At 45.6% G+C, this 10,517-nt stretch overlaps 2 long non-coding RNA genes across 5 annotated transcripts; one reads left to right on the top strand and one right to left on the bottom strand.

The window, feature by feature from the left end:
• Window positions 1–4,296: 4,296 nt before the first annotated feature.
• Window positions 4,297–9,052, bottom strand: 4933431J24Rik. Of its 4 annotated transcripts, none has more exons than XR_383762.3 (5): window positions 7,518–9,052; window positions 6,970–7,064; window positions 6,356–6,630; window positions 5,340–5,504; window positions 4,297–5,075 (listed from the first exon to the last, which is right to left on the bottom strand). It is a non-coding gene; the product is annotated as an RIKEN cDNA 4933431J24 gene (long non-coding RNA). The 4 variants fall into 4 exon arrangements; XR_003951143.1 differs by having other exon boundaries at window positions 6,356–6,495; XR_383761.2 differs by lacking the exon at window positions 4,297–5,075 and having other exon boundaries at window positions 5,328–5,504.
• On the top strand, window positions 8,312–9,596 carry Gm31981. Its single transcript, XR_383764.2, has 2 exons — window positions 8,312–8,553; window positions 8,715–9,596. It is a non-coding gene; the product is annotated as a predicted gene, 31981 (long non-coding RNA).
• Window positions 9,597–10,517: the final 921 nt, after the last annotated feature.

The raw sequence follows: 10,517 nt of genomic DNA, 5'->3' as shown, positions 1-10,517 counted from the left end.
TCTGTGTTATTTCTGCTTCTGTACAGAATCCTCATGTACTGGCTGGTTTTGTGTGTCAACTTGACGCAAGCTGGAGTTATCACAGAAAGGAGCCTCCCTTGAGGAAATGCCTCCATGAGATCCAACTGTAAGGCATTTTCTCAGTTAGTCATCAAGGGTGGGAGGGCTCATTGTGGGTGGTGCCATCCATGGGCTGGTAGTCCTGGGTTCTATAAGAAAGCAAGCTGAACAAGCCAGGGGAAGCAAGCCAGTAAGCAGCATCCCTCCAGGGCCTCTGCATCAGCTCCTGCCTCCAAGTTCCTGCCCTGTGTGAGTTCTGGTCCTGACTTTCTTTGGTGATGAACAGCAATGTGAAAGTGTAATCTGAATAAACCCTTTCCTCTCCAACTTGCTTCCCCAACTGGTCATGATGTTTGTGCAGGAATAGAAACCCTAAGACACCTCACAATACCCCTTCTATGTAAGTAACCCCAATAAAACTTGTGGTTTACCAAATTGGACTTCGTGGTAGCCATACTTTGGTCTGTCATAGGCTTCTTATCTAGGGTGAATAGTATAACATCTCCCCAGGAAAAGTTTTGTTACACAGTGGGTATCCAGTGAGCCACATACAGTATTGCAATGGGAGAGGACTTTGTGCATGCCAGACAGCCTCTCAGTAAAGCAACTTAGGGCGGCTAATCTACCATTGCCTGTCTACCGTGCAAGTGCACACCTCCAATCCCCATAAATGTAAACATTTTGGAAAGCACTGGAATTGGGAAGACAGTGGTTCAGTGGTCGGAGTGGAGAGCCAGCTGACGAGTGTCACCATGCCATTAAGTATGTCCATTGTGTGACCTTGTGAGCAGGCACACAACTCTACCAAGCTCCCACTTCCTCTTCTTTGAAACTAAGACTGCTCGTTGCCGCTCACGGGGATGTATGTAGTGAGGATTCTGTGGGATGAGGCCAGTACACATGCCTAGCAGCACCTGTGCCGAGCAGGTGCACGGTAATGAGAGTTTTCTGCCTGCCTTTCATGGGAGCCCAGGTCCACCTCCTTATGCTGGAGACCCTTTACTGCTAGCTCAGCTCCTCTCCGCTCCGGGGAGCAGTGGAGAGTGAAAACGACCCTCCCTCCTAAACGGCTTTGGAAGCCAGTTTCATGTTCTCCTTCAATGTGTTCTCTCTCAGGGTGAATACACTCTGTTCACTCAACCATTCCTTATGAAAACTGGTTTTGATTTCTAAGTGCGCTCTCTTCGGAGGACATGGCTTTCCACCTTTGCTGTCAAGGATGGAGTTTGAGTAGAGCTCAAGTATAGGTCCTGGTGTGCTCCTCCCAGTATCTAGAGAAGTGGTTGGTACATAGTAGGCCCACAAAAAAAAAAAAAAAGAGAGATTGATTTCAGTGACGAAGCCACACAGGTGTACGTATCATTCCATTCATAACTGCTTTAACCCCAGTGAGCCCTCTCAAGTCCCTAATGATCAGAAGCAAGAAGTTCACTTCAAATCTGTTATTTTTATTTGCCCGTGTTTTATCTTTATTGTTCTTTATTTATATATATATTTTCTGCATAAGTTCGTAATATTGACACTTAAATGAAAATTGATTGCTTTTATTTTATGGAGTTGATTCATGTTTGTAGGGGGCCTCAAAGTGTCTCTCTAAGGAGCTGCAATGTTGGCTTCTAATACATGCAGACACATTAACAACGGTCGAAGGGTCATCTCTCTTACTCCAAGTCAAATGAATACCATTGTTTACCACAGCTACAAAAACCCTTGAAATTTGTTTCCTGTTTAGTCAACAACAGGCTGTTATAGCCCAGCCAAGATTGGTTTTGCTTTGTTGTTTTGGTTTTTCGTTTGTTTTTTAGACAGGGTCTGAAGGATCCCAAGATACCTCAAACTCACTATGTAGCTACGGATAGCCTTGATCCCCCTGCCTCATCTCCAGCTTGGGCACTGGTAAGCCATGCCTGCTTGGTTTGGGTGCTGAAGAGTAAAATCAGGGTGTTATGCATGCTAGCAAGTCCTTGACCAGCCGAGCCGTGACCTCCTTTCAGACTGCCTATGTTGACACATTAAAGTAACTATGACCTCAGCGAAATTATCAGTCACACCAAAGCCAGTCTGTTCTCTGGTAGAAGCTCTTGAATATCAAGGCAAGGTATCTATGCATACGTACTCCAGTTTTTTGGTTGCATCGAATGACCCCAAGTGAGTTGTCCGCACAGACAATGTCCTCCTCAGGAAATGTCAAGCGGTGGACTCTCGCATGCTCCTGTGACAACCTGTCCACTCACCCTCTAGAGCTTACTTACCTGTTCAAAGATGGTTCTGCTCAGCACCATGTACTCTTGTCCAGTTAACTCTGGTTCCTTCTCTCTTGTTTCATGTCTGAATGTTTTAAAGTATTCTTTAGTGTCTCACACGCCTTCCCACCGGCTTGGAAACCAACTGTTCACATAAATATGGCCCAGTCCCCACTTCCCATTCATTTTAGTGAGTATTGCAATAGTTTGCTGAAATATTTTTAACACAATGTATAAAGCTTGCTTTTGATTACACATCCTTTGGCTAATGGTCTCCTCTCCCTCTCCCTCCCCCTCCCCCTCCCCCTCTCCCTCTCCCCAGCCTGCAGAACTGTCTTAAAGGATTGCATCATTAGGAAGGTTGAGAACTGCTGCTTTATTTAAAGCATTAGGAAGGTTGAGAACCGCTACTTTAAGCGGTGCTCCAGGATTGTTCAGTGCACAGCCTATGCAGTCAAACTTGGGATCCTCAACAGAGCTAATTTCTTCTGTTACCTTGATTTCCTGGACTCTCACTCATCCCAGAACCCAGAAACAGAGTTAACGTGAGGCCAATGGAGTTTATAGTCCCACTCAGGTACAGAGCTCTTCCTGGCCACACAAGAGAGAGAGAGTCTAACAAGGATCCGTGGCCTCACACGACTCTGTACGTGTTAAGTGAGTCAAAATAAGACTTTGACAGCTGGCTAAGGAGGTGCTTTCCACTTTTTGGCTGTCCTGCCTTGTTTCTGGTGGCATGTGACTTACCTGGGGCATTGGGGGATATGGCTGAAGATTTAGTGGTGGATAGGCTCGGTTTGTCCTTGGTGGCAAGTATTTACATGTTTTACGACTGCGTGCGTCAGGCTAAGGCTACTCCTTGATTTGGAAGGTCTTGTAGGACTCTTCACTCTTCTCACTTGAGTTATGCAAGGATGGACGCTGTGATAATGTCATGAAACACGTTTGCACATGGAAAAACCACAACCAAGGCTGAGGACTCTTCCCTGTTGCCAAACAGAAAACTTCTGGCAGAGTTTATTCTCGATTTGTCTAAATGCAGGTTCCTGGTCTGACAACCTGTGCTTCCGGGTTCCTGCTTGGTGCGAGATCTCTGGGGTTAATCCTCTTGAGGACCCTTCGCTGACTTCCACATCAACCGATTTTAATCCCATTTCCTGCATTTATTACTGTTGCATGCATCTCAAGCCATCTCTCGCTACTTCTCCCTCTATAACCACAGAACTCTATAGGAACAGAAATGTCTGTCTCAGTCTCCACTGCGCTTGGAGCACCCAGTAATGGTTTATAAATATGAATAAATACATCTGCTTCCAGGCTGGGGAAACAATGACAGACAGAGTGAACTTCGTAGTCATAACCTGCTTAGCCCCAGGTCTAACAGGGAGCTGACAGGGAAACCTTGACAGTCTACCATTTTAACCACTATGGCATTCTTCCCCTTCACACCTACAGGTGCAGAGCGACTCATAACTGAAGACCATAGGGCAACTCTAGAGGCTACTAGGGTGGCCAGTAGCCACTGATTTGGCACTTATAAGTTTCTTCTCTGAACCACATACTCCATGCTTCAGCCTTGGCGACCACCCTTCTCAGAGAAAGAACTGGTTTCCAGGTTCCTGAATCTGAAGTAGTTTGTTCCAGGTGCAGTTGATGGAATATGAGAGCTGGCCCTTCCCAGCACTTGTATAATTTGGTGATATTAAATTGGAAGAGTAGCGACCATGCCATTAAGATATAGAGGCTCCATTAATACACAGAGGCTTCACTGAGGAAAGCCCTCACCACAGACGCTGACTAGTGTTCCCCTCCTCTTCTCCTGAAATCTAATCAAATAGGAGATAGTCCGTAGCTTTTTAAATTATTTATTTTTTTATGTGTATGGGTATTCTGCCTGCATGTATGTCTGGGAACCATTAGCATGCCCAGTGCCTGCAGACGCAAGAAGAGGTTGTTGGATGCCCTGAAAATGGAGTTACAGATGAATGTGAGCCACCGTGTGGGTGCTGGGAACTGAACCTGAGACTTCTGGAAGAGCAGCCCTTGGCCACTGAGCCGTCCTTTCTGCTCCTGTTTCGTGGATCTCAGACCGTGCGTTTTCTGTTTCGTGTGTGACAAAACTCGAACGGTTTGGAGAGCCTGGGTACTGTGGACTCCCAAGCTTGTTGCTGGGGGGGGGGGGGATTACTAATCACCTTGGCAGAGGTGGTTCATTGGGAACCGTGTGGTTTAAAAGCACATTCCTCCCTTTCAGAGGGAACTTTTGTGAAATGATAATCACTCAACAGGAGAAGGGAGAGCAGGAAAGTCATACATCATGGTCACAGTCCGGCCTCCACCGCTTCCACTCTGACACACAATAAAGGGCAAGATATTAATAAAAGGGAAATTCGGAATTCACTCTCAACTGAGAACAACTGGGAAAAGATTAGTTTTTGACCTTTGTATTTTTTTTTTTCCTGAAGGAAAACTAAGATCAAACTATCAAGTCAGGTTGCTTCCAATGGGCCAGAATTAGATTTCTTTGCACGGTGTCCCCTTTCTTCTATGACTGTCACATTTATTTGTTTTGTGGCAGTGAGAGAGGACACGAGCCATGGTACAGATGAGGAGGTAGAAGGACAGCTTGTGTGGTGGGCCTTCTCTTTCCACGAGGTGCTTCCCTGGAACGGACCTCAGAGCACTGGTTTGGGGGGCACGCCTTTCCTCTCTGAGCCATCTCTTGCTGGCCCATGCAATGTTTCCTTATATAGTCCTTAGGAATGTAGCAAGCTACGGCAAATACAGGTGGAAGGACCTTAGTACTAAAATTGAACTTAATGTGGAATATCTAAAATTTTAGGTACATCAACAATTATTTTTTAACCAACTCAGTAAAAATAAAAATACATATTTCTGTGGATTTCCCTCTTTTTTTTTTCCTGAGCATTTATTTGCTATTAAGGGCTTTAAAACGAGTTCTGAGGTCATGCTGCAGAGGTCTGAGGGAATCTTTTAACTGAGTGGCAGATCGACAGGACAATGCTCAGTATATACCTGTATTAATCAAAAGGCATGCAATCCCAGGCTCGGCAGGATTTGTGGCGTTCACCAGATTGTCGTGGTCCACGTTGAACACCAGAGCTTTCCCCATAACCCTACAGAGGGTGAAAGAGGAGGTGCTCTCCGCCAAGCTGATCCTGCCTGGGTTGTTGGAACTTCCTGGTGATATAATAAAAAAACTGTCCGTTTTGTACAAAGCACGATTCATAGTAGGATTCTTGGTGACCGGTGTCAACTTAAGACACGGAACTGGGGAGTGAGAATCTTTGCTCCCCTGACACATGTGAGGAGTGGTTGGGGTGGGAAATCTCAGCAAACTCCGCCCAGCCCCTGCCCACCCCTAACTAGAGATGGTTCAGGCTGCTGACTGTGTCTCCTGAGTCAGTCTAGGGACTGTGCCTCTGGATGAGGGCAGGGCAGACTGGACAGGAAGTAAACCTTAAAGTGCCCGCAGGCACATGGCAGTCAGGAAAGGTGATCAATACTCCTCCAGCTATGGATCCCGCTCTCCAGACCTCCACACTAAAAAAATGCCATGGACTTCCTAAATTCACAGTGGAACCCCGTATTCAAAATCTCTAGATGGGGGCTGAAGAGATGGTTCAGAGGTAAAGAGAGTCAGCAACTCTGGCAGAGGACCGGAGTTCAGCTCCTGGTCTCCACAGGGCAGCTTCTAACAGTGTTTAACTCCAGTTTCGGGGCATATGACCATTTCTTCTGGCCTTGGCTGATTCCTATACATCTATGACACACATAAACGCATGCAGGCACACACACACACACACACACACACACACACACAGGTACATAATAATAAATTAATTTTAGAAATGAAATATCTAGAAGTTCCAAACACCTCCTGGGAGCCTCATAAGAAGACCAAGCACTGTGCAGAGGTATATGGGGACACTTTCTCTCTTGATGTGGAGCTAAACCTTTTCCAGTATTTATTTTCAACGTTTAAGAAGAGTTCTTTCCCCACTCTGACTTTTGGTCAGAAGCTCACTCACCTGGCTTGTGTGGGCGCTTGGATTCTTAGCAAAGCTCAAATAGTGACCTGTGAGTCACACGGGACAGCCTTCAGCAGCTGGGTGAGTCCACAGCTATTTCATCAGGTACCACAGCCACAGTCTGATGATCAGTGTGGTACCTTTTAAAGCAAGGTGCCAGTTGGCATCTGGGTTGGTGGGATTCCAAGTGGCCACATGCCATCAGTACTGGGAACGCACTAAAGGATGGTCATGCATCTTCTAGTGGGTTCCTTTTGCTAGAAGAATGCACTTCCCTGATTAAAAGAAAAAAATAACTGGAAGACTCTCTTCCGGCTAATTTGCATAAGAGAATTAGGTAGGGACCGAGGAGGAGGAGGAGGCTATGAGGGCTCTTGTACCTAGAGTCCTGCAGCAGTGACCGAGTTGGTCACAGCTTCTGCCACTTTGGACATGGAAACGACTCTGTAATTGAACAATATTATGTGCCGCGAGGCCAAGGTCCCCAAAAGGAAGAAATTTAAACATTTGGGAATACTTTCTGGGAAATTTGCCTTTAAAAATGTCAATTTGAAGTATTTGGGTGATTTATCAAAAAGTCATTTTCTGGAAGTTTAAAATATTCAACAAATGACCTGGATTCCTCTTGCCTTGCTGTTGATATGTAGAAACACGTCCCAAAATACACACATTCTGTCATAGCTGCTTAGTCACTGGATTGCAGTTCTTCCTGAGGAGAGAAATCAGGTTGACTTATGGAGAGGTCGCTCCAGTGGCAACCTACGTGGTTATCCTGGCTGCCCCCTAAGGCCTTAGTCCTAGATCTTCATGTAGCTGCCCACTGCGCATGCTCATGCCCGTAGTCACTCAAGTCCAGCTACACCGCTCCCATTCACCTTTCGCCCCCATGGCTGATCTCCCTCTTCCTTCTGTCAGGCACATCCATGAGTCACCAAGACTGTCCTGGCATCCCGTCCTGCTATCTCTCTCTCTCCACCCTTCCTTTCTATTCCCACTGCCCCTGGACCCCTGCTGCTTCAAGCCTGGGTAATTATAATAGCATCCTAACTAATCGCTTACTTGTTTCTCCCCCTCCAATTCACTGCTGCCACGGTAATCTCCCTAAAACACCACTTAATCATGCCAAACCCTTAATTAAAAATCTTCATTATCTCTTCATTACCACTAGGATGAAGTCCAAGCGCCTTAGTTTCCTTCCACATTCTGGCCTGAATCCACATTCCCAGCTTAAGGCCCACTATTTCCCAGTTTCCACAGACTCCACTAAGGCCGCTCCGATCACACCCTTCATCCACCTGGAACGGTTCCGTCGGGTCTGGTGAGACTCTGTTTGTCCTCTGAGATCCCTGTCAGGCCCTCTTGCCTTTTCTGTGACGTCATCGCTGGGTAACTGTGTCCTCGGAGAGTCTTTATCACGGCCTGGCATGATTCATTGGTTTGTTTGTGAGGTCTTTGTGTTTTCTCTCTTTGCAGACTGTATCATCTTAAAGCGAGAGACTTTTCTAGATCCCTCTGCACACACACCCGCTAGTTATAGACACACCACACCGCCCTGTCATTCCTAATAAATGATAATTAGGAGGCAGGTGGGTTTCTGAGTTCGAGGCCAGCCTGGTCTACAAAGTGAGTTCCAGGTCAGCCAGGGCTACACAGAGAAACCCTGTCTCGAAAAAAACAAACAAAAACAAAACAAAACAAACAAACAAATGATAATTAGCATATGATTTCGATAAAAGGAGTGTGATGACTGCCACAGCTTCTCCACAGCGATCCCTTTTATTTTCAGTGCCTACATGGGCGACTGAAGTGACTTGCCATGTGCAAGGGAATTTATGAAGTGTGAGTAGATGGTCACTTAAATCTGGCCAGTTTCAAAGACATGCGATTAAAGAAATGCTGGAAACGGTTGGTCCTTCGTAGGGAGGGCTGTTCCACTTTCTTCCTCTGGGCACCGCAGAGCACTGTGGGACTGGGCAATGACGTCACTAACAGTTGGAGCATGGCAGAAGGCTAAAGCAGGGAGAGTGGGCTATCCCTCAGTAATCCCTGATCCCTGAATGGGTTATCCCTCTGTGATCCTGTGAGTCTTCACAGGCATGGCATTTTGCTGCCTGTGTGCTAAGCTGACCCGCACAGGAGCTGGGCACAGTATGCCCGCAGGAGCAGGGCTCAGTATACCATGCATGGGGAAACAGCAGGTAGGATGGCTCTTCAGATTCTCATTAGAACACAAGAACCATGTGCTGAGACCTCAGTAGCTTAGAAACAAGCAGTGTATGTACTACCTCATCTTGGCTAGTAGGTGTTCCTTTCTTCTCAGGGCCTTCTCATATTTCACTAATGTCCCTGCACCATGCAGGACACTGCAGGAGCTGGCATGCATCCTCACGCCCAAGGAGCCTTGAGAACGAGCTCTCCACGGTATGCACCATGATGATGGGAGCCGTTGGAGTCTGGAATACATCGTTTTTGCCTCCCCCCACTTTCTGGGGAAGAATCAAGAAAAAGGAAACAGAAAACATTAGGTGATGGAAGATGTTGTGTTCAAGCCTCCTTTCTTCTCCCACTTTCATTCTAAGAACTTCTGAGAACAGGAAACTGGGCTGTGTACTTTCTCGTGCTCTGTGGAAGCCGGACATACAAACCCTTTGCTGTATATTCCCCATGATCCTGGGTGCCTACTGGATGCTTCTCCATGGGACTGGTGTTGCGACCAGACCTGCTTTACCCAAAGAATGAATGGATGCCGTCCAACTTGCTTATCCCATCTTTCCCAGAGAGTCTTAACTAGTAAGGGAACATTTCAGTAAATGAGACCTGAGACCACAGTTTGTACAAGAGACCAACAGATTTTGATTTTCAGAGATCGAAATAATTTCAAGTAGATGAAGCCATACCCACGTGAATTTTGTTCCCCAACTTAAAGTGATTCGCAGATTTAAAAATCACGAATTGTGTTTGGTTGAAAGACATCATCTGAATGAGGAACGTGGGAAATATGAGGTACCCTTTCACACAGATGACAAGAAACAAAGGTCTGCCATGTGCAAAGGCACCTGGCTTGACTGGAGTGGTTTTTGTGAGGACCACAAGAGACTGAAGTTTACTTCCCCATCAAGCTTGAACACCGATTTTTGTCTAGCCATCTAACCAAGTACACATAGGGGTAACATCAGGTGAATCAAGACATGTTTTGATATAAGACATAGCTAATAAAAATTAGCAGTATCTATCTCCTCTATCTTGGTTGCACTCTCTTCCTTCTTATTGCCTTGGAATTCTCGACTTGTTGACTGGGTATCCAGAGTATCCAGAGGGAAATACCTGGGTTATCTGGCACTCACTACATGGGGCGGGAAGAGTCCGAATGGATGAATCACTTTGGACTCTTTATAACACAGAGTCCATTTCTACACCCAGAAAGGTAATACCACCAGAAGATGTTTAAAGCATTTTATTAGGGAGTGGACTTCGGGATCTTCAAAGGAAAGGTGAAGACATCTTCCAAATTATTCACAAGTGACAGGCACCTTCCTTGTATAAAAATCCAGTGTTCTCAGACTTTGTCCTACAGTTCAGAGACACAGTTGACAGTTTTCTCCTCGCCTGGACCTGAATTTTACATAATTCATCTTGCAGATAAATAAGAGAAAAAGAACATTTTCTCTTTACTTACAAGGCTGCATTACGACACAGAGCAGACACATAGTTAGAAGAATCATTCTTTATCGAGAAGAAAATCCTGAAGTCCATTTCTCTATGATACTGGGGGTCTCCATGGTAACCACTTAAGGCTTGGTGATCTGCAGATGGCCAGGCTACTCAGGCTGAGACCTCTAGGCACACAAGCGCCACCTAGTGAGAAAATCGTCTTCGAAACTTTTCAAGGACCCAAATTTATTCATTTCCTATGGAAAAATAATTAACTTTACACAGACATGCCTATAATTTTAAATATTTTAGCATAGAATCCTAATTTTGAAATCAAAAGACTAGAGCTAGTGAGATGGTCCAACAACTAGGAAACTCAAAGATCTGACCAACGCTTTGTGTTAGTTACAATTTGGTTTAGATTCTTTGCACTCATGCATACTTCCAAAAGTGCTGACGTGTTATGTTTCAAATATAAAGAAAATCTTGAAAACTTTGAAAGAAAATAGAA

Source organism: Mus musculus, chromosome 14 (assembly GCF_000001635.26).
Source record: "Mus musculus strain C57BL/6J chromosome 14, GRCm38.p6 C57BL/6J".
In the NCBI taxonomy this organism is placed as follows: domain Eukaryota; kingdom Metazoa; phylum Chordata; class Mammalia; order Rodentia; family Muridae; genus Mus; species Mus musculus.
Note: the sequence above shows the minus strand (reverse complement) of the source record. Positions and strands in the feature narration are given on the sequence as shown.